Here is a 24,043-nt window from a genome sequence, read left to right on the forward strand (position 1 = left end):
GTCTCGCATCCACGCCTTCAGAGCCCACCGCCCATCACACGCGCACGATGGATGCTACAAGCGTTTTCCTCCACGTTTCACTAAAACGCAAATTCTTGTTCGTTTGAGTTTAATGCGCCACGTGCTTTTTGGAGAGTTATCTTAAGTTTCAAGTTGGCGACGTTTCAGTGAGTATTGTTTAATTCCTTATATAAGATGATAATTGGTCAATCAGTTAAGTAATATTGTATTTATCTCTATTTGCTTAGTTATGTTATAAATCCATCTTTTAAAATTCCATCTGCGTGCTAAAAGTTCAAATTATGTAATATTGCATTGTGCGCACTAAACTGGATTGCACAAAAAACGGACCGAAAAAGTCGCAGTTTGATTGGTTTATGTTGTTTTTTTGTTCTCTAGGAGCGCAGTGACCCATCTCCATTCATCCAGAGGTTTCTATGTCATACGCACTTTTTATTCCTGATGTAAACAAACCCCTTAAAAGCAGTTTTCCTCTTCGACACGAGATGGCGTACTTTCTGGGTTTATTACTAGGTCATGCAGACATCCTGTACTCTGTCCGTACAAAAAATATAGGTTAAAAAAACAATTAAATTAAACGCTGAATTGTGCGTAGAGCCAGTTTTATATGGTTCATCCGTGCGCACCAGCCATAATTTTGTGACGTAGTTTGCGTCATTGTCCCAAAGTGCGTAAAGTTTGAACAATTGTTGGACCATTATTTAGGCCACACACACACTTGGAAATGTTTTCTCTTGTGGTGGTCGTCTGATGCAGAATGACTTGTCTTTTTTATTTCAGGAGTTTCGACAAGCAAGACTTCACTTCTTCATTCTAATTAATGAGGTAGGCCTATTTTTTTTTATTTTTTTGGTTTACAAAATTGTACAAATGTCAAATTCTCACGTAGGGAGAAATTAGTAATCTACTTTTGCATTGATTATGACTACGTGCTAAAATAGATGTTTATGTTAATAATAGCTGTAAGTGCTTTACATTTCTTTACCAATCAAATGCCGTTCTATATAAATATGTTAAGTTCATTTAGATTTGGACTAAACCAAGACTATGTTAAACAAAAGGACTAAACCACCTCCACTGCAACTCATAAACCAGTACTAACCAATATGACTAAATTATTGTTTTAGTTGTACCCCAGGACTCTTCCAGGTTCGTTTAAATCTAAATTGTGTGATCAAATTGCACCATGTATTCCTTTAATTTTCAGAGTAACTGTAAGTAACTATATTCTGAATACCAGTAAATAAAGGTAATAAGAGTACTTTGCTGCAACACAGTTAAAATTAGTACATGTATTTAGTTACTTCCCTACAGAGTACAAATTTGGAATCTGATCATTGTTATTAGTGGAAAAAAACTCCATTGTCACTCTCAACAACCACACACACACACAGAAATGTACACATAAACAATGCCCCCATCTCGCCTATATACGCCTATAGAAAATCGTGATGCCATCTGATGAGCTGGCACTGCCCGGGCATGTTTCCAGTGGGGGATTAGGGCTGAGGAAATGGCGCAGGACGGCTGATACATGACATGGCTAAAATTAACTGTGTTGTTGAATAAAGAAGAGTAAAAATAGCGTTCACTGGCACGACGTGGAAATTGACATATCTCAAAATGAAGTTTGTTTGCATCAGTGCAGACCACAGATCACGAGTGCTGTGGTCAGAGTAGCACTTCTACTTTGTTTACTGTGAATGTACGAACTAAACTAGGTCACAAGCAGGTCAAAACCAGGACTAAACCGTGTCTAAACTTGGTCTCTAAACTAAGACTAAACCAGGACTAAACTTGGTCTATAAACCAGGACTAAAGTCGGTCTAAACTTGGACTAGACCAGAACTAAACTAGGTCTAAACCATGACTAAACCAGGGCTCAACCAGGTCTAAACAAGAATTAAACCAGAACTAAACTAGGTCTAAACTTGTTCTAAACCCATACTAAACCAGATCTAAATTTTTAAAACTTTGAAACCAGAACTAATCTAGGTCTAAACTTGGACTAAACCAGGTCTAAACTAGGACAAAAGTAGAACTAAACTAGGTCAAAACTTGGTCTAAACCAGGACTAAACTTGGACTTAACTAGAACTTAACTAGGTCTAAATTTGGTTTAAACTAGGACTAAACCAGGTCTAATTTTGGACTAAACAAGAAATAAACCAGGTCTAAACTTGGACAAAAACAGAACTTAACTAGATCTAAACTTGGTCTAAACCAGAACTAAACCAGTTCTAAACTTGGACAAAACCAGAACTTAACTAGGTCTAAACTTAGTTTAAACCAGGACTAAACCAGTACATGACTTGGACTAAACCAGAACTTAACTAGGTCTAGATCTGGTCTAAACCAGTACTAAACCAGGTCTAAACTTGGGCTAAACCACACAAGGGATTAGTAAATCCTCAACCAGAAACTGTGATTCAGGTATGGTGTCTAAATCAAACGTACACCATAACAGTAGGTCTTAACCAGGACAAAATAAATTCTAAACCAACATTAAAAGAAGATTAAACCAGGATTAGACCAGTATTATGTCAGAAAAATACCACACCATTAACACTACAATTAAGAGAGTGGGAGTGGGAAATGAGAACAAGCTCTAATTTGGTAAAGAAGAAATTCTAAACCAAGAATAGACAGGGATGAACTTTTATTTAAACCACTTCTGCATCTTCTGTACTAGCACTATTAGATCTAATCCAGGACTGAACTGGCTCTATATCAAGTTTTATACCAGAACTACATTTGGATTAAACCTAGACTAGAATATTCCAGGTTGATATTCCAGATTTAAACCAAAACTAAACTAGTAATAAACCAGAAAACTAATGGACAAATGGACTAAACCAGGTCAAAACTTGGAACAATTCTAAACCAGGACAAAAATGTTTGGATCAGTTTGGATTTAAAATGAACTAGGTAAGAACTAATCTAAAGATTTGGCACTAAACCATCTCTAAACGAAAACCAGGACTAAACCAAGACTAAACCAGGATTTTAAAAATACATTACCAATCCAACAATAAAGTCAGGAAAAAGTGAACTAAATAAAGTCTAAATAAATAAATCAGTACTAAACTTAGACTAGAATGTTCCAGGTTAAACCTAGATTTAACCCAAAATGAAACTAGTTCTAAATCAGTGTTTAAACAAACAACCAGAACTATACCATAATTAGGTCTATCAAAACAAATGGACTAAACTAGGTCAAAACCCAGATTGGTTCCAAACCAAAACAAAATTTAAGATCAATTTGGATTTAACATGATCCGAACCAAAATTAACTAGGTAAGAACGAATTCAGAGACTAGCACAAACCATCTCTAGACCAAAACCAGGACTAAACCAGGATGATGTCAGAAAAAACACAACTAGTAAAATTTATAAGGCCAGGACATTACTAAGACTAAACCTAGACTAGAATATTCCAAATTTAAAACTAAACCAGTACTACAGGTAAACCAGTCTTGAACTAAATCCAAGACTAACAGGAAAAAGTAGCATACCACTACTACTGTAACAAAAAAAAACAGGTCTATACTAGTCCTAAACCAAGACTATAAGCGGTTTCAACATATTCCACCTCACAGTCTCGCCCCTGAACGCAGCATGTCAGATGTGCTTCCTCTTATTAGCAGTACAAACCCACACACTCACAGTATCCACTTATTGTCAGTGTAGTTTAAACCAGAGGAGCTGACGGACCTCCAGGCCAAAGCATCGATCCCCTCCCCGCATCTCTCCTCTCTCTTCTGTGTAAATCGCTTCTAGCCTCTTAGATCCTTTGCATTCACATAACTGCAGGCTGAAAGCTGACTCCTGCAATGATGCTTGGCTTTCTCAGCTCCGGTGAGATGAACCAGGCACTGAGTAAAATGTATTCAAATGGCCACTTAGGCTGTAGTCGACAAAAAAATAAATCTTGGTTGACTAAAGAAATGTTCTTTGCATTGATGAATCTATTAAAAAGGAGTAAGGCATAGTGCTGATCTTAAATTATTACAATCTTGCACAAAAAACACTGTGAATATATAGAGAAGTAGTAATAAATAAAACAAAAATGAACAAATGAAAAGGCAGATTTAACCAAAACTCAACTCTCTCCAAATCTGTAGTTTTGCTTATAAATCCTTATAATCATCTCATCTGAGGTTTGATCTGTGGAGAGGCGACTCTGCTTACGGTATGAATGCAGGCATCAGTGTATTTATTATTCAGCAACTCTTGTAACTGAATACATACAAGATATATCACTGTAATGCCATACTTTGGAACATTCAAGAAAAAGCTGTAACATATCCACTGGGACAAAGAGATGGCAAACCCCCACCCGAAAAGTTACGTACCACGCCTTTACAGGTTGTATTTTTTATCTATTTTTCAAAGTATTCATGCAAGGACTTAGTAATTATTAGTAAAAGTAATCGCTCTCATTGTCAAATTAAGAAACGCCCATGGAGACTATTGCGCAAGGCTACAAAGCTACAACCTCCCCTGTAAACAAAGATTTTCAAGTATTAATATTTTTTTGTATCTCGTATTAACTTCAGACAAAATTGAAATCATAATTGTTTTCTTTATCCCACAAGGACCCAAAATGTAAAATCAAATCTTGACTAGCAAAATTACTACACTTGTTATATCAAAAATCGCCTCAATATCTTAACATTGCTTTTAGCTTGTTTAATCGGCAGACTGAGCTCCATTGGGAATTCATTGCGAAGGGGAGTTTTAAATTGTACAACTAAGCCTTTTATCAGCTTACAAAGTACAGTATCTCTATAGTTCAGCACTTGGATACGGGCCAGCAATTGTTAGGGACAGAATTAAAAACTTTCCCAAGGGAGTTTTAAAAATATAATTGTTTGATTATGAATACACTTGTTGAATGTGTATGTTGCCCTATATACTATAATGAGTAGAATATATTACATAACTTGTTCACAGGAAATGATTACGTTTTAAAGTTTCGTTTCAGTGCCACTACAGAAGACAGATTGTTCCAGATGATGCCAAGATGTCTGTGTATATGTGGCTCGGAGGTAATGTAAAATATACTGTCTGTAATACTCTATGGGAATCTATATTTTGTTGTCCATGTGACTTCTATGTTTTTCTCCACCCTAGAACAAGACATGAGTCCTGGAGGAAGGTATGTGCAATCATATACAACCCCATAAATCAGGCAGTTTGGAGTTACCAATATTTTAGTTTAGGAATAAAAACTTTATCTAATAATACGACAAATAAACATTAAAGGTGCATTGTGTGGTGGAGGGTCCATCAAATGCTTTTTTTTTTTTTTTATGGAGATGTTATTGCTTTGGAATGTTTTACAGTATGGCATTAAACCTTTCTATCAAACTAGCCCAAGTTACTGGTCAGATCTGTGGTGAGGCGACCCCACTCACAGTCAGAATACCTGTTTTTTTAGGTATTTTTGAGCTTTAAATCCACCTGTAATTGAATAAATGTTAGGCAGAGCTGTTTAATGTCATACTGTGGAACATTCCAGGCAGAGCAATGACATCTCAAACAGGTGATGGACCCTCCACCAGAAATGTTACACAATACACCTTTAATATCATAATACTAGAATGTTCCTTAGGCTGATTAATTAAAATAAACAAATAAATAATTAAAATTATCTTGCATTTAATTGATTGCAAGTCTTTTAAAAAATATTTTGAATAATCTTAACTGAGCAGGGTCGCTTTTCTACAAATCTGACCTGTAACTTGGCTTGGTGGCGCTACTACTACTACTACTATTACTATAAGTTTAATGCTATAGTGTGGAATATTCCAGGCCAAACTCCATGGAGATGAGCAGTGCATCTTTAATCACTCAGTTTACTCATCAGTTAAGTAACTAGAACTTTTACTTATACTATGTTCTTGTTTTCAAAAGGTGTAGAGAAGTGATGTCAGCAGTATTAACCGAAGCTGATGTAGTAGGAGGCCTCGTAGTATCAGTAGTAGTAGGTGTATACTTTTCTGAAATTAGTAACAGCTAATTGCTTTGTATACGTAACAAAAATGACAGCGTACTTTGCAGTAACAATTATTTGAGACCTAATACTTAGTGACTTTAGGTAGAAAAATTCGTGTCTCTGCCTGCTGAGGAAGTGCACCAATCACCCAACAAAATACCTTTAGAAACATCAGTCCAATGACTCATTTCAGACCGTAACAGAGAAGAATGTAGCTTGGTTTTATCTTGTTCTGAAAATGAAGCGGCGATTGCAGGTTTTGAGTCTCCATCTGGTGGTAGAAAATAGTTTTGCAGTGTTTTCTCCGTCCAGTATGATGTGCTTTTACTGTAGCAGCTCACAGTGTAACATAGCAAATAGTTGGAGTAATAGTTAGAAATATTGTATGTCACTTTTGCGTTATAGCTTTAAAAATAATAACAAAAGACGCTTGTTTCGGTAGAATTAAAGATGCAATTTCATCTTGAATAATTTTGATTGTACATTTTATACGCACAGGAAATAAAAGTGATAGAGAGGAAGAGGATATGGGTTGTATAGCATTACTAATAGGAAGTGACAGCAAATGCTCACGTACAATTTCCTATGAAGTTCCCTGTGCGATATTATGTTACATTATAAATCGTGAGTTCATTAATCAGAGCACTTCAGACTAATGCTGGCAGTAGAAAAAAAATTTAACATAAAAAAAAAAATGTAAAAGTTAATCTACCTCCTAGTGGCCGACGATGGTATTGTTGGTTATATCTTGAATTCTAAACATAATTTTCTAGACAGATTTTCTACTAGGTAATTGTTCCATCTGTTTAGCCTTTATTCCTTAGCCTTATCTCAAGATGTTGTTTAATATGTGTCTACGGTGACACCTTGTGGCCAAGTTAATGTTTCCTTAGATCCACAAATCTTAGTCATCTTTACTGGCTTTTAATCAAAACCAGACTGTACAATCACTTTAATAATTCGATGGTGAAACGAGGCCTGACAGGAGCCAAATTTTTGAGGACATCAACTTCATTTTGCTTATTCATGCCTTTCAGCTTCCTGTTTATGCTGTAGGTGCCATTTTGAGTACTTGAGACCATTCAAAAGACAGAATCGTTTTAGGTTTTAATTGACTGGATTACAGCATCGAAACTGGCAACCCGAGTGAGAGAGCGATGCGAGGCGCGTTCTGCTTTCTCATTGGCTAAACGTCTTGGGAACCAAAACACCAAATTATAACAAAAACAACCCATCCATCACGTCCAGTGTTTTTGTAACCAAGAATAAATCAGCATCGCAATTGTTATCTGCAATATACAATCTGAACGTGTTTACCTCTGGGGACACACTTAAGTCATGTTTACAAAATTGGAAAAATCTTACATACTGGCCCTTTAATTGCTACGGCAACAGTGCAGATTTCCACCACTCTGAAACCCATGGAAACAGCCCATGTTATTCCTCTGACCAGCTCCACAAAACCCTTGTAGATGTTTCTTTAAAAGCAACGTGGACAATGTGGTCAGGTGGTCTAGGAAGCGTTCAGATAGAGCAGTGCAGAGAGGAGGAGGCAAGAAAGAGAGGGAGAGAAAGAGAGGAGAGAGAAAAAAGGGGTGAATCCAGGACATGGCAACATCATATATATTGTATGTCTCCATAGCTTATGCTCTCCTGCCTGGTTGCTCTTTACATCCTGGTACTTTCGCAGCCTTAACACTGGTCTATCCCCAGAGCATTGTGAATTAAGTGCTGCGTCACATTCAGGAAGAGCCAGGGACGGCGTGATGTAGCAGGCGCGTGCACGTGGGGGTGTGTGAGAGCGTGCACGAGCTTGTGGACTATTGGATCTGTCAGGCTTTGCTGTGCTGTCTGCTAGTTCGGACTCTGTTAGCAGTTGTAGCGTTTCATAATAACAAGATAGAAACGCAAGCAGCTGTTTGAAGAGAGAGGAGGAAGAGTGGTCTAAAAAGGCAGTGGTTACAGAAAGCAAAGGTTCGGATAAGTTGCTACGTCACTTTTGCATGTCGGAGAAAGAGAAGATTCATCGACTTTTTGGACGCCGGTTTCGGATCTAGCCAGTCAAATCTCATCTCTCCACAACATCCTTCCTTCCTTCCTTGGTAGTTTTGATCTACTCTTTCCTGTCTCTCTTATGTAGGTGGTGTATGTGGCTGGCTGCGTAGTACTTTGAATCCATCTTTCAACATGGAAGCAGGAGATGTGACAGATCTGGGGTTGGGTGTATAGACGCGAGATAGAGAGGTGATGTGTTGTGCTTTATTGGAAGACTGTATGTCGAAATATCGCTGATACAGTATCGTTATCGTGGGCTGCTGTTTCCCACTAACATTTTCTTGCTTATTTAGTGGAAGGACATTTATATATGTAACACACTTGACATATTCACTGTTTTGATGATTAAAATAGATGCATTTCATATCAACTTTGCACTAGTAGTGGTTTAACAAAGAAATATTATTAGTATCGTGAGCCGCGTATCGTGAATCGTATCGAATCGTGAGGGATCCTGCGATTCCCAGCCCTAATAAATTTGACTGAATGATTATTGTGAGCTAATAGATGAGCTTAGGTTTTCAGAATGATGAAAAGTTACAGTCGTAGCCAGAGTAATTTATAATCCAAAACGAAACTGCGTGCGGTATCGTTTATATAATCAACCGTCCTCAAAATGGCACCATATAAGAGGAAGCAAAACGCCACAAATAATTGTTTCCACTGGGAGCCAGAATCTAACTGATACACATAATTTACAATAGTTAGATAAATATACAACAGTGGCAACTAAAAATATGTGTTAGTATTTTAACACGTAAACAAAGAGGTCTCTGCTACTGCTTTAAGTCGTCTCACTGCAAAAGATTAGTTACAATGAACATATACTGAATAATACAGTAATAATTTGACTACTTTTATATATGTGTAATTATATTTAGATTTGTTTTAGTACTTAATACCTCATTAGGCCTACAGCTATAAAACTCTGGTAGATTGTTTGGCTTAACCTAGGGAAAATATGCAGCCTGTAAATACATTACATCTTAACTATTCAAATCGAGAGTACTTCAGGGTCTGTGTAGCTCTGTGTAATAGATCAACTTTTAATGGGGAAACAGATTCTGTTATTACTAATAGGTTTGAATCCTTAATCGAGGAGTCCACAGCCAATCCTCTGTCGGTAAAAGGATGTGGTTTGGAGCTTGGAGTTCAGACTTTGGAGGAAGAAATTTGACCTATTTTCCTTAAATGGCAAGTCTGTGTTGTGTTTAGGTACAGGAAATTAATTCTGAAAGCCATTTTTAGTTGGTTTTAATAAGACGGCACAAAATGAATACAAAATAATGGTTGTTGAATATGAGGGAAAATATTGTGGATAATTTTTGTCATATTATCCAGCCCGAGTTGAAAGTTATAAGTTATGTGCGTGGCTTTCCGAATGATGAGAATCTAGGGATTTTAAACAAGATATATCGTTTAAATGGGGAAAAATTCCTCACGTTACATATAACCGGATGCCTTTTTTTGTTTTGTCTAGTTATTGAAACATCACAGATTAACTTGCATTGTGATCCTATTTTCCACTCTTTTAGCCAATGAGTTTTGTCCAAAAGTCCCCAAGACAACAGCGTCGCCAGGGGCAACAGAGACAGTGACGCAGTGAACTTTGCTTTTACTAGAGCACAGCGTGTATCGACCACATGTTATTTCTTGTTCTTTATTTGTCTGAAACGAGACACAAGGAAATGGATAAAAGTCATGGCAGCAGATCAGAAAGAAGGGAATTATGGGTAAAAGAAGACGGCTGTGTGTGCGTGGGGGGAGGGAGGGGGCGTAATGGGCGAACTTGTTTACCTTGCTCTCTTGGTGATTTGGCACAGGTCCAATTCACATGCGCCGGACTTCCTAGAGCTGCTGTGTCACGAACCAGGGAGCCAGGCCCGGCTGGGGTTGGACGAGGGAAGGTCACGTGACTCAGCGAGAAGGATGTGATTGGCTCAGAGGGGACACGCAGCTGGAGATGAAAGCGCGATTGGTTAAAAGTGAGCACCTCATGTAAAAGATTGTTTGGCTCAGGAAGTATGTTAATTAGGACTTTCCATATGTCTGATATTGGAGTGCTGTAGTTTTCACACTGTGGTGTTGGTTCTGCTGAGGTTTCCAATGTTGTTTAAAGGGCCCATTTTATGCTATTTTCTGATCTGTTATAATTACTGTTGGGCAAGTTACTTTTAAACTGTAATGTGTTACTTATTACTTGTTAGTGTCATTTTAAAGTAATTTGTTACATTACAATATTGCTGCATTTAAAATGTAAGGCTTTACATGACTATTGCATTACTTTTAAGTTACTCCCACCAAAATAACTGCAAAGATGCTGAACTTTTGCACTGTATATGGACTGAACCAGGACTAAACTGAGGACTGAACCAGGACTAAACCAGGATTAAACCAGGTCTAAACCAGAACTAAACCAAAACTGAACCAGAGCTGAACCCGGACTGAACCAGGACTAAACCAGAACTAAACTAGGTCTAAACCAGATCTAAACTAGGACTAAACTAGAACTGAACCAGGACTAAACCAGGTCTAAACCAGAACTGACTCATGTCTGAACCAGGTCTAAACCAGGACTAATCTTGGACTAGAACTTGGAATCTAGGACCGCCCCTGAGAGAACCCCTAGCCCATGGAACAGAGTGTCTGTAAGTCACCATCGGGCATCAGCTGCGGTTAGCCCCTGTGGAGCGTGGAGTTCTGCACCGGTACTTTCGCCCGCGGCTACTTGACGGTCTATGGGGGTGCACCTCCGGCGTTTCACCGCTGCTGATATCACAGTGATTTTAGCAAATTTGTAAGAAGAAAAACCCACCACTTCAATCCAATTACAGCAAAAAGCAATGCATTACAGTAATTCATTATTTTATAACGCGTTACACCCAACATTGGTTATAATGTGGTTTCCTCACCAACAAACATATCTTGGGCTGTGTCTTGTTTCATTTACACATTTAACAGCACTGGATTTGCCTACCTCTACTGAACTAAAGGTAAAAAGTAACACATATGACATCACAAGGTGGACCAGAGCATTTTGAGCTTTGGAGATGTAGATAGACCAATAATAAAAGGTTACTCAAACATGCGTGAATGAAACAAAACACAACTCCAGGTATGTTTTTGAGGAGGTAACAACAGTATAACATGACTTAAAGCTCACAAGAGTCAATTTTGTGTAATATCAGACCTTAAAACCCGATTTAGTTCTGGTTGAGTATTAGTTTAGACCTGCTTCCGCCCTAATTGAAACATGAGATAACCCCTGTTTGGTCAGTATTATATGACCTGGTTTAAACTTGGCTTGTGTTGTTTTAGGTCCTGGTTTGGTCCTTGGTTAGACCTGTTATAGTCCGGGTTCATTTCTAGTTTAGACATGGTTTTGACCTGCATGTGAACTTTCGGCATCCAGAGTTTTATTATTAAAAAGGGTGTGTTCTTGAATATGAAGCATGAGTTATGAACATGAACTTTTTACCTTTGACCTCTGAAACCTTAGCCCCCCACCCTCACCCTGTTCCTGTGCGCAACCGTAATGCATCTTTAAGTATCTTGTTCAAATTGGTAGCAACGACAAGTTTTATCGACTTTGCCATAAAATTTTATTGTTTGGGCTATTGACTTATCAGCATTATGCAAGTGGCCAATAGCTGAAATGGGAGAACCATCGTGAACAGTTGTAATTAGGTTATAAGGAGTGGCAGTAGTAGTAAAAGTACAAGTAACAGTCTAGGTGCCATTAAAAGGCCTATGTATATCAACATAGTTTCCTCATCAAAAACACGCCTGGAGTTGTGTTTTGTTTCATTCACAAAAGGTGTAGCAGTTTAGCAGTTCTAATCTCAAGCAGAAAACACTCTGTTCCACGTTATGATGTCACGCTGTAATACAGGAAGTGCTCCACTGTGTTTTTAAACTCCATACACCTTCACTGGAATCATTTGGATAATTGCAGACCTCAAATTGCCGATCGCTGTGGAACAAAAGATTGAAAATAGATGTTAACTTGAAAACTACCGCTTCGTGACTTCACGAGGTGGAACAGAGCGTTTAGAGCTTTGAGATGTAGACAAACTAATTATAAAAAATCACTTAATGAAACAAAACACAACTCCAGGTATGTTTTTGAGGAAGTAACAAGATGGTATAAAGCTCACAAGTGTTTTTTTTTTTTACTTTATACAGGAACTTAAACTGTCATAGATAGTACTTGTTGCATGTTTGATATTAGGTTTCACTTTCTTGTACTATAGTCACCACATCCTAACCTGATTATTATACAGTCAGGAGACAAGACCCATTCTGCTAAGTCATAGTATATCTGTCTCTTTACACAGAAGTACAAAGTAAAAAAAATACACCTTGTTTTCCCAAAATGATGCAGGAGAGCTGTGCTGCGGTCTGCATTGCACCAGACAGCCTCTTCTCCCTCAACTAAAAGTGCTGATGAAATAACTTAGGCTTCTTCTGTTTCCAAGTGTACATTATAAAGAAAAAGCTGTACCATTCTGATGAGGTAAAGGGAAAAGACCGGCCAACTAATGAGACAGCACAGCCAAGTCTAGACAAAGTATAGGTGGACATTAGCTCTATACTGGATTGTGAAGTTCATATTGACGGTTGTTTTGGCCCTGCTTTAGACGTGTATACCGCTGTTTCATTTCTGGCTTTCAGTCCTAGTTTAGATCACATTTGGTCCATTTTGTGTTGACTCATGATCCACTTTAGTCCCAATTTAGTCTTTCTTTACTCGTTTCACAGTATAGTTTTCTTCTTAAGACTAGTTTTGACTTTGTTTTGACCTGGTTTTGTCCTATTTTATATTGGTTTAGAGTCCTGGTAGTCTGGGTTTAAACCTGGTTTAGTCCTGGTTCACATTTTTATATGGACATATATAGTTTGAACCTATTGGTCTTCATTTAATTCTGACTTAGACCTGGTTTGGGCCTGGTTTAGTCTTGTTTTATATATCTTTTACAATCCATAATGTGTTTGCTGGTTTAGTCCTGGTAGTCTTAGTTTTAGACCCAGTTTAGTCTAGTTATGATATATAGTTTGAACATAAACTGGTCCTTGTTTGATCTTGGTTTAGTCCTGACTTAGACCTGGTTTAGACCTGGTTTAGTCAAATTTTTTTTAGTAAATTTTGTGTTTGCTTGTTTAGCTGCTCTGTTTTTAGACCTGGTTTAGTCCCACTTTAGTCCTGGTTATTTTTTTTATATGGATATAATGTATTTAATGTAGTTTAAGTCCTTGTTTAGTACTGGTTTAGTCCTGATTTAGTCCCGGTTCATGTTCTGATCTGCACCTATATTCTAAAACTCTTGTTTAGTCCTGGCCTAGTCCTTTATTAGTCCTGGTTTAGTCCTGGTTCAGTCCTATTTTTATCTAGTTTAGAGTCAGTTTTGTGTTTGTATTTGTTGGCTTAGGTAGTCTGGGTTTATATCTGGTTCACGCCCTTATATCATTAATCTAAGATATTAGTTCTTGTTTAGTCCCAACTTAATCCTGGTTTACATCTGTTTTAGTCCTGGTTTAGACCTGGTTCTGTTTTTATCTAGTTTAGAGTCAGTTGTTTGTGTTTGCTGATTTACGTAGTCTGGGTTTAGATCTGGTTTAGTCCAGGTTCACGCCCTTATATCATTAATCTATAGTATAAAGCTATTAGTCCTTGTTCAGTCTTGTCTTAATCCTGGTTTAGATCCATTTTAGTCCTGGTTTATACTGTGAATTGGATCTATTCTTTTAGCCTTTTATTGATTGTTGTGTAGTTTTGTCTTTGTCCTGGTTAAGTTACAGTCTCAAGATCCAAGCACATCATTTCTGTTATATCTATGTCGGTGCTACATTTGTTTTAGTGTGAGCTACTAGAACGACATTATTATTTCATTCTGTGTGACTTTCTGCTCGGATTCTGTCAGTGACCGCTCTGAAACGTCTGCTGTCCCTTTAAATCTTTTATAAGCGTTACACAACAGGTCCGGGGCACATGAGCAACAAACAACCCGAAAAAAGACACTTGCTAAGGGGGTGGGTCCAGACAGCCAGACACCACGCTTTCCATCATCATCAGGCAGAGGTGGGCAGAGGAGCCAAAAATGTACTTAAAATTGAGCGGTAAGGCAAAAAGTGAAAATTACCTATCCAAAAATGGCTTCGGTAAAAGTAGTTTGACTCTAGTATTTGTTGTTGTTTTTCAAATTGTAATATTCAGTAGTTTTTTTGTATTAATATTGTATTTCATAAGTAATATTTAAAAGGGAAGTGTGGTTGCAAATTTTGAGATAAATTATATACAATTGTGGTTGCAGATTCCTGGTTTAGGCACCATTTTGAAGACATTTGAATATTCCAATGATTTATATTTTATGAATTGCTATGGCAGCAGTCCAAATTTTTGAACCCCATATCAGTGTCCAGATTAATTATAAATGTATTTAATTGCATTGCATTATATATTTTCCCATTCAAAACTTTAATTCTTGTGAGCTTTAAGCCATATTATAATGTTGTTTCTGCCTCAAAAACATACCTGGATTTTATTTTTATTTTTTTCCATTCACACGTTTGAGTAATCCTTTTTTTTATTAGCCTGTTTACATCTCCAAAGCTCAAAATGCTCTGTTCCACCTTGTGATCTCAAATTAACAGCTATCTTTACATTAAATTCACATTGGCATTGGACATTGGCAATTCCAGTACTAAAACCATTCAAATAATTCAAGTGAAGGTGAAAGTAAGGTGTTTAAAAACACAGTGGAGCACTTATTGTATTATCACATAACATGTTTCATTCACATGTTTGCGTAATCTTTTATTATTACTCTGTCTACATCTCCAAACCTCAAAAAATACTACTAATAAATAGAAAAACACATGCATTTTTCCTGATACAACATAAATAATTGTACCAGTAGTATTTAAAGGACTTTTATTACGCTATTTTCTGATTTGTTATAATGTTGTTTCCTCATCCAAAACGTACTGAAGTTGTGTTTTTTTTTGTGTGTTTTTTTTCATTTGTTTTTTTTTTTCATTCACACATGCATTCACAGCTACCTTTTAACTTTAGGTTAGGGCTGACGCAGTGGGGCACCTCCTGTATTACCACATGACATCACAAGGTGGAACAGAGTGTTTTCAGTCTGAGGGAAGAACTCAACCTAAATATGTAGGTTGTGTGTGTTTTAAACATGTGTGAATGAAACAAAACACAACTATAGTATGTTTTTGATGAGGAAACATTATAACATGGATCAGAAAATAGAGTAATAAAAGTCCTTTAAATAATCCTGGCGCTGTCATTTCAAATCATATTTTTTAAACAATTATTTACATAGTATCAAAAGTAAACATACAGAGGAAAACTGCACATGTTCTTCTGTTTATTAGTAGTATTTTGTTTTGATTCATGTTTTCAAATTCATTGCAATGGCTTCGCTCCAGGTTTTGTGAGACTGAATGAGAGCAGTCATTTGAATCGTAACCAAATTTCACCGAATTGCAGATGAACACAGCTCTATTACCCACATAAAAATGAAACATTTTGTGCCATAAAATTACTATTAGAAGTACAATTACGCTAAAACTTGAGTTGAGACTTTCGTAACAGGCTTGTGCCCAAACACATGCTTCGTAAACCAACAGGTCCGGAGCATGGCGTGGTGTGGTCTGTCTGAAATCTCGATAAGCACTTCTAAAGCCCTCAGACATTTCCTTTGGCTGTGAAAATCCAAATCAATGCCACATGAAGAGGCTTGGGAGTCTGCCCTGGCATCGTGTATCCTGGTGGGAGTGCCCATTGTAAACAGCAGCAGGTTTGCAGCAGACTGTGTGAGTGGGAGAGGCCTGGAAAGACAATGACAACGCTTAAACTATTAATTGCGTCTACAGTAATAATGAGAGAGGAGTAACTCAGTGTGAAATATTGGCGCGTTTCAGATGGCATTAGAACGCTCTATAGGCTATCATATTTAATACTGAACACAGAGGAGCAGTTAAATTGTATATTGTTGACGTGCAGATTTGAGTTGTAATCCAGTGAGCTTGTAGTAAGTTGATATTTTGCCGGGACATCATGCTGAGGGGGTGTATTTCATTTATATCTATGGCAGAATTTTCAACAGTTACCATGGTGACATTGTGCACACATCACGCACTGCCAAATCGGTTGATCTTTGTCAGTAAACCAAAAAAAAAAGTGTTTTGTAGGTGTTTGGGAAAAAAAGGTGAGAGTGACTAACTGAAAAACTGCCAGCTCGCTTGTGACTGTAATATTATTTGAGAGAGATTTTGTAGTTCCAGCTAAATCAGTTCTTTACGGTCAAAGGTCAGATTAAAATCTCACCTGAGTAACAGAGCTTCAGATAGAGCAGTGTCTCCAGTTCGCATTTCACACCCAGGAAATGTTGACGATGTCAGCTGAAACGTAGGCTATCGATAGTAGAAATAAGAGGAGGGGACTTGGAAGTCGTGACTTGGACTCGAGTCAAACTTGAGTCACTATTATTAGGACTTGACAAAGTAGACTAAGACTTGAGACTCGACTTGGACTTGAAGGTCAGTGACTTGGAACTTGACTCTGACTTGAGGCCTGTGACTTGAGAAGACTTGATGCTTCTCCTAAAAAAGTATGTGTTTATATGTTTTTAGAAAATACTTTTCTCTTTACAGTTGATACATGCGGTGCTGAATTTTACAGAAACAAAGTGGAACTTGTCCCTCCCACTTCTGTTTGTAACTTTGGATGTAACTGAAGTACTGTGATGCAATATCCTCAAAGTACTACAGTAATATACAGTACAATACCAAGAGAACATGATCCTTCATAACAAAATAAGTGTTTTTTAGCACTTTTTAAAGAATGAATCCTTTCTATTCTGACCAAAATGATTTGCACTAAGGTCTTGTCAAGACATTTAAAAAGGAAAAAATAGCATTTCTGCAACTCTTATATAAATACTCATATTTAAATATAAAATAGAAAGCCTTTATTGTCATTGTACAGTGTAATGAAATTCAGAGCTGCTCCATCAAGTGCAAGAATTAAACAAAATAAATAAAACAAATTAACAGTTCTCATATATATCATGATATTTTAAGTAAATTTAGTATAAAATTCATATAAATTGCATATTATAAATCTAAACTGTATTTGCTACATTGATTTAAAGACTTGAAATGACTTGAAGCTCAAAGCAGACGACTTGGACTTGACTTGGACTTATGGACCAGTGACTTGAGACTTGACTTGGACTTGTCTATCTTTGACTTGGGACTTGACACGGACTTGAGGTCAAAGACTTGAGAGTTACTTGAGACTTGTAAAACGACTTGGTTCCACCTCTGGTAGAAATCATCACGTTCAACATTTGGGAATATTTACTAGCAAAGCACAATGTTACCAATAAGGAAATAGTCTTGCCCTCATTTGGAGAGTATGACATCATCACATTTTATAGTAAGAAAACCTCCAATGTGTACTTGCATAAGTATTGCACGTATTTTATTATAGGAACTTCAACATCCGGAAAGTTATGACTGTGGCCATAGCAATTAACATTTCAAAACTAAGTCAACCATCATAAATAGACCGTATATGGAAATGAGCTTCCTATAACCTAGAATCTTGTACTAGCATGTCTGCCCTCATTGTCTTGGTCCATAAATAAATAAAAAATGGCGGCTCCTCACACCAGCTGCTTTGGTTCCAGTATATCAGTATGACTTTAAGGTGCACTGCGGAACATTCTGTGTCCTTCAAGTCTCAGTAAATATGCTATTTCTTTGTCTGGAGCGTACCACAGCAAGCAGATAGTGGATATTTGGGCTACTTTATTACACACTAAAATGTTCTATATTACTTTAAGCTTTAAGTTACGTTAGAATTTTGTTATCTCTTCAAAAACATATCAGGATTTGTGTTTTGTTTTGTTCACACATGTTTGACTAACCCTTCATTATTAGTTTGTCTGCATCTACAAAGCTCAAAATGCTCTGTTCCTCCTTCTGATGTCATGTAGTGATAGTTTTCAAGTTAACAGTTATCTTTTACCATTTGTTTAATATTCCAGGGCAATTCCAGGGCCGAAGTCATCAAAACGATTACAGTTAGGGCTGATGCAGTGGAGCACTTCCTGTATTACCACATGACATCACAAGGTGGAACAGAGTGTTATCAGTTTGAGGGAAGAACTCAACTTAAATATGTAGGTTGTGTGTGCTAAACATGTGTGAATGAAAGAGTACACAACTCCAGGCATGTTTTTGGTGAGGAAATATTATAACACAGATCAGAAAATAATTGCATAATGTGGGCCTAACCCGAACCCTTTAAGAATTTTGTCCGGTATTACTTAACAAATGTAATATGTATATAATAAACAATTAATAATATAATAAATTAAACAAATAAGGATATGTAAATCTGTGCTATTAGGTAAAATAATGGTCAACAAATTAAATGTATTAATTTATCTTAAAGATGCACTATGCAGGGCCCATCACCTGCTTTTTTCTATAGATGTCACTGCTCTGCCTGGAATGTTCCGCAGTATGACATTAAACCACGCTACCTTACATTTATTCAATTGCAAATGGTTTTATAGCTCAAAAATACCTAGAAAAACAGGCAATTTGACTGTGAGCGGTGTTACCTCTCTACAGATCTGACCTGTAACTTGGTCTGATTTGATCTCCATGAAGATAGAATAATTGATCATTGAAGTTATATTTTAGATTGCATTTGAACTGAAACATATTAGGATTGGTATTATTTCACTTACAGCAATGAATAAAATATTTTCAGTTATCAATTAGAATTAATTCATTACGCTTATGTATTGTAATTTTTATGTATATTGTTCATCTGCTTACATGTATGTATGTATATTTATGTATGTATTTATGTATGTATGTATGTATGTGTGTGTATGTATGTATGTATGTGTGTGTGTATGTATGTGTGTGTATGTATGTTTTAAATAATATATGTATGTATGTATGTTTAAAATAATATGTATGTATGTATGTATGTATGTGTGTGTGTGTGTGCGTGTGTGTGTGTGTGTATGTATGTATGTGTGTGCGTGTGTGTGTGTGTGTGTGTGTGTGTGTGTGTGTGTGTATGTATGTATGTGTGTATGTGATACATGTAATGAAAAAAACAAAATAAAAATGAAGATAGAAAGGTTTAAACCATCCTTTTAAATACAGTGTACAAATGAAATGAACCTTGAATGTAGCTGCATAAACACAGTGCTACATGGCTACTTTGTTGGAGCACTTAGCAACAAGTCGGTGCACTGGACCTGTCCCAGCCCCACCCTGACTTTCCCTTATTTTTCATTGCAGCCTGCGTCACCGTTCACCACCAGCAGACGTCAACTCCTGCGTCCTCACTCGCTTCTCGTAGCCGGGGGACACGTTTTATCATCCTATTGTTTTTCCAAAGGTGTTTATAGAGGAGCAGAAGTCGGGACTCTGAGTTAAAGGTGAGGTCGTGTACTGTAGGATATATAGCGCCGTTTAATAACTATAATCCAGTGACACATACACAGCCTGGATCAGATGTCAGACCTGAGTGGGTGTGTGGCAGATTTGTTGTTTGAGTGGTATCTGATTTAAATGTGCGCTGTGTAACTTCTCTGGTGGAGGGTTTGCTACCTTTGCGTTTCCATGGACATCCATTTTACATTCATTTAAAGCGCCCATATTACGCTATTTTCTGATCTATGTTATTATGTTGTTTCCTCATTACAAACATACAAGGAGTTGTGTCATTTTTATGTTTAACACCCTAACCCTGCAAATTTAGGCTGCGTTATTCTCTCAAATGGAAAACGCTCTCTTCCACCTTGTGATGTCGTGTAGAAAAAGTGCTCTTCTGTGTTTTTAAACTCCATACACACATTGACTGGCATAATTTGGACGATTTCAGATCTGGAATTGCCAATCTGCCAATTGCTAAAAAGCGCTATATAAAACTGATGCGTTATTATTATTATTATTAGTAGTAGTAGTAGTAGTAGTAGTAGTAGTAGTAGTAGTAGTATCTCTAGTGATCAAAAGATAGTGACATCACAAGGTGGAAAAGCATATTTTGAGCTTTGGAGATGTAGACAGATGCAAACAGAGCTGGCTTGCCTCTCCACAGATCTGACCTATAACTTGTCCCTGGTGGCATCCCTTACTATAGTAATAAATGAATTAAATGCCATACTGTGGAACATTTTAAGGACATGTAAAACTGGATACACTGGTGCCACTACTGCATTTAATGTCTGGTTATTTATAGCTTTCGTTTAACTGGACCTACAGTTGTTTGTTTTGTTTGTTTTGTTTGCATTGTCTAAACAGGGCGCTCATGAAAAAGAGTCTGGTACTCTCAATGGGCTCTCCTTATATAAATACTGATATTACAGGTAATATCTTCCACCAGAGAAGTGACGTAGTGTATCTTTAAAACGTCTGCAACTGATTATGTTCTATCTTTAATTGATTTCTTCTGTTTACCCTTTAGTTTTTAATGAGTCTTTCAGCAGGACACCTCCTCGGAGCAGATGTGCCTCCCCTGGAAGCTGGTTTCAGATGGTGGCGTAGAGTCATGTCATCCATCTAGCACCATTTGAAATCAGTGTTCTTGGGGCCAGAGCTTTGTTTCACAGCAACAGTGGAGACACAACTGGAGGAGAGCAAAGACGGGGAAAAATTTAGCTAAAATTTAACTAGTAAGATTGTATTTCCTTCCTCATTCATACTTTTAGTTCTTTGTGAAAGCCTGTGTTTACATTCACACCGTAATCTGATTATAATGTGATTTCTGGACCGTTAAGATTATCTAAGTGACACGCAAACTGCAAAATGTGATTAATAAGTGAGTAATAAGAAGGGCCATGCTTTGCTGTTTATACCAGAGTCCTGCACCGGGTCGGGGATCTGCAAATAGTTGCTGAAATGGACGGGTTTTAACATTTTGGAATTTTACAGGCGGGTATGCGGGCGGGTAGTGATTACACACGGGCGGGTCAGGACTAAATCTGGACTAAACCAGGACTAAACCAGGACTACACCAGGACTACACCAGGACTACATAAGGTCTAAACCAGGTCTAAACCAGGACTAACCCAGGACTAAAACCAGGACTAAACCAGGTCTATACCAGGACTATACAGGACATGAGAGAGAGCAGGGTGTCCACAAAATGCGGGCGCGGTTGTATTTAGCCCTGTGGGGCGTGGAGCTCTGTGCCAGTCCTTTCACCCACAGTCGCCCAACGGTCTACGCAGGTGCCCGTCCCGACAGTCAGTCCTAGTTTAGTCCTGGTTCAGTCCTACTTCAGTCCTGGTTTAGTCCTCCTGGTTCAGTCCTAGGTTAATCCTGGTTTAGTCCTGGTTGAGTCCGTGGCAGGTGCGCCGCAAAAGTGCAGCATCTCAATAGATGTTTCTTCTGCTCAGGAACTAATACCTGTGAAGTGATGACGGATTTTTGACATTAGAGTCGCGTCTGTGAATTTGTATTCGTAATGAAGAAAGTGTAATCGTTTCATTTCGTGACTGTAATTCTTTTTTTGTCACTTAATTTTTATGAAGTATTTTATACAATAACAAAACAGGCACAGCAAGGAATTTAACATACATTTTAGATGGGAAAAATATATATATAATATATATATAATACACACACACACACACACACATATATATATATATATATAGATAGATAGATATATAGATAGATAGATATATATATACACATACACATCACATACACATATATACACATCACTCAGACATATTACCCTGAAATGCTATTGTTTTATGGGTACTTAGCTGGAGCAGTACTAACTTAACTAAACTTCACTGCGATATTTAGACCATTTAGCCCATCTTGCATAATAAACATCAGCTTTAAGCCTTAGCATGTATGTCAGATGTTCCATTTTATGAGTTTCTTCAATCATTTTTAACCAGTCTTCTAGCATAGGAGGATCTGGTTGAAGCCATTTACGTGTAATTGCCTTTTTCATGATTGTAATTCTTAAAGTCGTAACTTTTCAATTTGTATTCTGATGGATGCTTCAGTTAGAATGCTTTTAATCTGTGTGGGATTTATCACGGGTCTAGGTGGGTGTGGATTTAACTTTGATATATTCATGGGTCCAAAAATGGACCCGTGCAGGACTCTGATTTATACATGCCAATTTTGTAGTCTTATAAGTCAACAGAAATGTAACTGTAAACAGATTGAGTGTGCTGTCAGACAATCACAGCCCCTCATCTTTGACTTTCAACCAATTATCTCTCAAGCCATCTCTGTTAGTATAAATATACTACGAGCACATCTCATTTCACTTTCCTCGCTTCCTTCTCCTTGATTCCTCTCCATGATCCTCCATTTTTCAGCTGTCAATCAAATGTGTCGTATTAAGTAATGTCCCAAAGAAAACCAAGGATTGAAGGAGCAAACATGAGATAAAATTTGAAATTTGTGTAATTAGAATGAGAAAATATAACTTGATGATTTTGTAGTGGCAACATGCAGACTTACTAGACAAACTTACAAGAAGATAACCCAAAACTTTGTGCTATGACACTTAAAATACAACATACAACATAATTAAAAGCATTGTGTTTCAATCATCAGTATTATCCAGCATGTTTGTGTTTTGTATTTTATTGTTACCCTAATATTACTAGCATTGTTATGTTGTGGGGTCTAAGCACCAAAGTTCATTCATTCATTAACTTTTCTTTGCATCTCATTCATTTGTCTGTGCCCAAGTCTCTCCAGGTTGAAATGATGACCTTTCCCAACAGAAGAACTCACTTCCAGAAGTGTCCTCTCTCCAAGGTTGACCGATTTCTCTTGGGGCTTGAGTTTTTAAAAATTTCTAGCACCATTTGAAATCGGTTACAATGAAGGACAGTATCAGCTCACAAAGGGGGATGGATGTCTCTGTCAACCTGTGCAACAAGTCTAACTACACTGTTTTATTGTTAGGGCTGAGTTCAGTGGTGGAATGTAACAAAGTAAAAGTAGTAAAGTACTGTATTTACTTAAGGAGATTTTAAAGTGGTTACTTTTTACTTTTACTTCACTACATTGGAGAACAGATATTTGTACTTTCTCCTCCATTACATTTTTTAACTGAAAATTAAACGTATTTTTATGATTGTCTGAGACCTGCTGAGGTCTCACATTTGTAGTTTGAACAAATAAAAATACACACACACACAAAACAGCAAAGCAAAAAAAAATTTGATTCTATTGTTTTTATTGAACTAAATTCAAATACAAAGCTTTATCAACATCTCTACATTTGAAGTGTTACTAGATCTCAAAACCTGTGTGAAATAATTTCACTGTTTACCCCTTAAGTACTTTTTTAAACAGGTACTTTACCAAAGTGGTTTTTTTCATGTGATTTTTTTTTTTTTTTTTTTTTTTTTTGCTCTGGGATCTACTTTTTGAAAGAAATATCCAAACTTATGAAATTTGGGAACTGGCTCCACAAACTTGACATATTAATCGTTAAGCTTTAAGTTTTTTCAACTGACAATGGTCACATCTTTGGGGTTGAATAATGGTGCCACCTTCTGAAGCTACAGAGAAAAAATAATTTTGTTATATGTGGACAGGCCCAGTAATTACAGAGATATGAACAATCTCTTGTTAATATTCTGTAGTCTAGATATTGGTAATAAATTATTTAAATTACTGATCTGTTTATCTCAACTGTTTAAATGTTTAACTCAACTCAAGGTACTTTGTATCAGTTTCCACTAGATGGCGCCATTTGCATTAAGACTACATGTGCTTCATGACTAATTTTCCGCCTACACACAGTCATTGATTTGATTGTGAAGTTGTACACACTTATCTTTCACAAAGGTTTCGTTTTCTGGGCATATAATCTATGTAGACAGTAACGACTTATAAATCATCAAATAAAAATGAATGAAAATGA

At 37.0% G+C, this 24,043-nt stretch overlaps 1 long non-coding RNA gene across 1 annotated transcript; it reads left to right on the forward strand.

The window, feature by feature from the left end:
- Positions 1 to 873: 873 nt before the first annotated feature.
- LOC110153997 (uncharacterized) lies at positions 874 to 24,043 on the forward strand. The gene is made up of 4 exons (XR_002318594.2): positions 874 to 5,071; positions 5,157 to 5,181; positions 19,429 to 19,568; positions 20,597 to 24,043. It is a non-coding gene; the product is annotated as an uncharacterized LOC110153997 (long non-coding RNA).

The sequence above is a fragment of the Boleophthalmus pectinirostris genome, unplaced genomic scaffold (assembly GCF_026225935.1).
Source record: "Boleophthalmus pectinirostris isolate CB_2022bp ecotype Guang Dong unplaced genomic scaffold, ASM2622593v1 HiC_scaffold_1060, whole genome shotgun sequence".
NCBI classification, from domain to species: domain Eukaryota; kingdom Metazoa; phylum Chordata; class Actinopteri; order Gobiiformes; family Gobiidae; genus Boleophthalmus; species Boleophthalmus pectinirostris.